Here is a 3,299-nt window from a genome sequence, read left to right on the forward strand (position 1 = left end):
GAGCGCGGCCAGCTGGGCCCGGCCCCGCCCCGCGCCCGGGAGGGGATCACGCCGGCGCCGGGGGCGGGCCGAAACCCGAGCCGCGCGCGCCCGCCCGCCCTCCGCCCGTCCTGGCCACGCGGGGCCCCGGCCGCCTCTCCCGGCGCGGGTCTCAGGCGCGCCCCGCCCGCGGGGACGGAGGAAGGAGGGGCGGAGGGCGGTGGGAACCGAGGGCCGGGCGGGCGAGATCTTGGGGCGACCGCCGCGGGACTGCATTGGGGGGCCGGGGGCGGGCACCGGGACGCGGGTAGAGCGTCGGGGGCGCTGCCGGCGGAGCTTGGGGTGGCCCCGGGGGCGGTACTGAGGGGGAGGGGAGGGGAGGCGTTGGCGGCCGGGCTAGCTGCCGGCGAGGCTCCAGGCTGGGACAGTCGGGGATGCCGAGGACCCGGGCGTCTGCCCCGAGCTGGGCGCTGTGGGGCTGTTCCTGGGGAAGCCTGGCGAGGAGGAGGCGGGCCCGCCGGTGAAGCCTGCGCCCCTTGCGCCTGCTGACCCCCGCGAGGAGCGGGGCCAAGGAAGCGCTCCTCCCTGTTGGGCACGGTGGCTGCTTTGGGCCTGGGGATGAAGCGACGTGGCCTGTTGGGGCCGAGAGGTGAGTCGCTCTACCTTTTGGGGTCCTGGTGCTCTCCCCATTCTTAAACTGTGAGAGGGGAGCTAGCGGCCAAGACACTGCCACACCAGCCATCGGGCGACGCCCTTCTCCTGTTTCCTGGCCGGGACTGGGGAGAAGGAGGACTCCTGGGATGGAAGGTGCACGCCCAGGCAGCTAGAAGGGCAGAGTCGCCGCCCAGAGACTCGTCCCCGCTGCTGATGCGGATTCAGAGCTGCTTCTGAAGCAGGATGGTGTCAGAGGACCCAGTGCAGGTGCACACGTTCTAGACAGACCTGGGGGTGGGTCCAGAAGGCTTTGAAGTTCTTTGGATGAGGCCTCTGTGCCACAAAGCAAGAGACACAAGAACAGGTTCCGATCCAGGCTGGTGGTGGCATGTCATCCACCTGCCGCCTGCAGACCCTGGTCAGTGCAGGGTGGTGCCGCCCACACACGCCAGGCTGCCAAGACCAAGAACACTGATGGCCAGCAAGCCTGCCGGGCCACGTGCTGCAGGGGCCTCAGAGACCTGGGCTTGGGGGCCAGCACTGCCCCCGGGAAGGAAGGCCTCTCTAGACAGGGACCTCTGCACCTGCAGGGGCTGATTCTGGCACAGTGACCGCAGGACCCAGGGGGAAGAGCAAATGCCCTGGAAGGCTGTGAAACCTTGCCCATCAGCGACCTGACTGTGGCAGTGACAGGTGGATATGAGGGATCCTCAGAAGAAAACAAAGGAGAAGATAAGAACAGCAGAAAATGGCCCCCACGAGGGTTCTGAGCCACCCTCACCACCCCTTGAGCTCTTGGCGCTGCTTCCCTGGGAAAGCCTGGCCACGTGGGCCACCCTGGTGACCATGCCCTTCCTGAGTCCATCATGGCCAGCTTGCCACGTGAGCTCCAGGTGCATGTGGGGCAGGGCAAGGCTGGGGCAGGGAGGAGACCGGGCCTGGGCAATCACTCCCTCTCGGGGCCTTGGTTTCCTCATCTGAGACCCATCCAACTCCAGTGAGAGATGGCTTTTCTCTAAGGCGTGATGTCCTGTATGAAAGCCCTGGCCCCTGGTTCTTTCTTTTCCACTGAGTGTGACTGGCCTCACATCCCTCCCTAGGACCCCCTCCTGTGGGGTGGGGAGAGGGCACTCATTTGTCCTCTTTTGCTCATGAGGGGCTGGGCCACCTCCCTTGAAATGGGGCTGGCTCAGCAAAGGGAGGGCAGACAGCAGCCCAGCCACCCAGGCTGCAGCAACCCCGGGGAGGCCCACCTGCTGCACAACCATGGGCACCAGTGAGCCCCCAAGGTCCGGCTCCAGCACCTGGAGACGAGAGTCAGCAGAGGAGGGCAGGTGGACGGGAGACCCCCAGCGATCACATGCTTAAAGGCACAGAGGTTGCCTCCAAGAGGCGTGATATTGTAAATGTGCATCACAAGCCTCTGGCCACACAGAGCTCTCTATCCCAGGCAGCTCTCCCGGTTAGCTGTCCCAGGCAGCGTAGTGGTCCCCAAGGAAGGAGCAGCTGCCTGGTCGGCTGAGGGCGAGGGGTCTCTAGTCCCAGCCCTGGACTCTGGGACCACATCTGGTGCACGAGGGTGCTGAGAAGGAACATCCAACATCCATGGACTTGGGAAGGGCCCTGCTGTTTCCCCAGCAGAGAGAGGCCATCGGCTCCTGGCAGCCTTCTGTGGTGGTGGGACAGACAGGCCAGCCCTGAATGGCCCCACTAAACCCCACTTGAAGCCCCCGCCCAGCCAGGAGCCTATCAGGACCCAGGGCATGTGGCTGACAGGACCCAGGGCACGTGGGTGGTAGGGCCCAGTGCCCCTTGCAGGGTAATGCCAGAGATATACCTGAGGTCTGGCAGACTGGCCCAGCTCTCACCTCCCTGTACCTAGGATGATGGTGGCAGATAGAGGTGGTCCCCTCAGCCTACCCAGACCCGAGGGGAACCACGCCCCCTCCCATGAATCTCCCACGCCCCCTTCCACAAATCTCCCAGGCTCAAACTCCCTTTCATGTCTGGCTGCCCTCACCCGCCACGGTCTGCCTGCTGCCTCAACCGCAGCCGCTGGTGGCCCCTCCCAGAGGGCAGTGTTCACCCGCCCAAGGGTGCATGGCGCTAGGGAGGCAAGCGTCTGCTCCTGCCCCCTGCTCCTCCCACCTAAGCCACATCCAGACAACCTTGGGCATGGTGTGAGGGGGAGACGTTTCCCAGGAAGGGTGGGCTTTTTCACTGTCATCCAGTAGACGGCAGTCTGGCCCATGGCAAAGTGGCCCCTGTGTTTCCATTGGAGAAGCCGAGGCTGCCGGTTCTCTGCCTGGAAGGTGCATCGTACCCACAACTCCCCACAGCCTCCCAGCCCTAAGAAGCTCTCCAGGTAAGGGGAGGGGAGTAGGCAGGACAAGCCATCTCTGGCCCACAGTCAGGTGAACAGAAGTCTAACTCCAGTCAAAACCAGGCCAGGTGTGGGGGCTTACCCCTCTACTCCCAGCACTTTGGGAAGCCAAGTATGGACGTCTGAGGCCCAGAGTTCAAGACTAACCTGAGCAACATAGCAAGACCTTGTGTCTATTAAAAAAAAAAAAAAAAAGAAAGGAAAACAAATTACCAGGCTGGGCGCAGTGGCTCATGCCTGTAATCCCAGCTCTTGGGGAGGCCGAAGCAGGCGAATCACTTGA

This window comes from Cebus imitator, unplaced genomic scaffold, assembly GCF_001604975.1.
Source record: "Cebus imitator isolate Cc_AM_T3 unplaced genomic scaffold, Cebus_imitator-1.0 Scaffold75, whole genome shotgun sequence".
NCBI lineage: Eukaryota > Metazoa > Chordata > Mammalia > Primates > Cebidae > Cebus > Cebus imitator.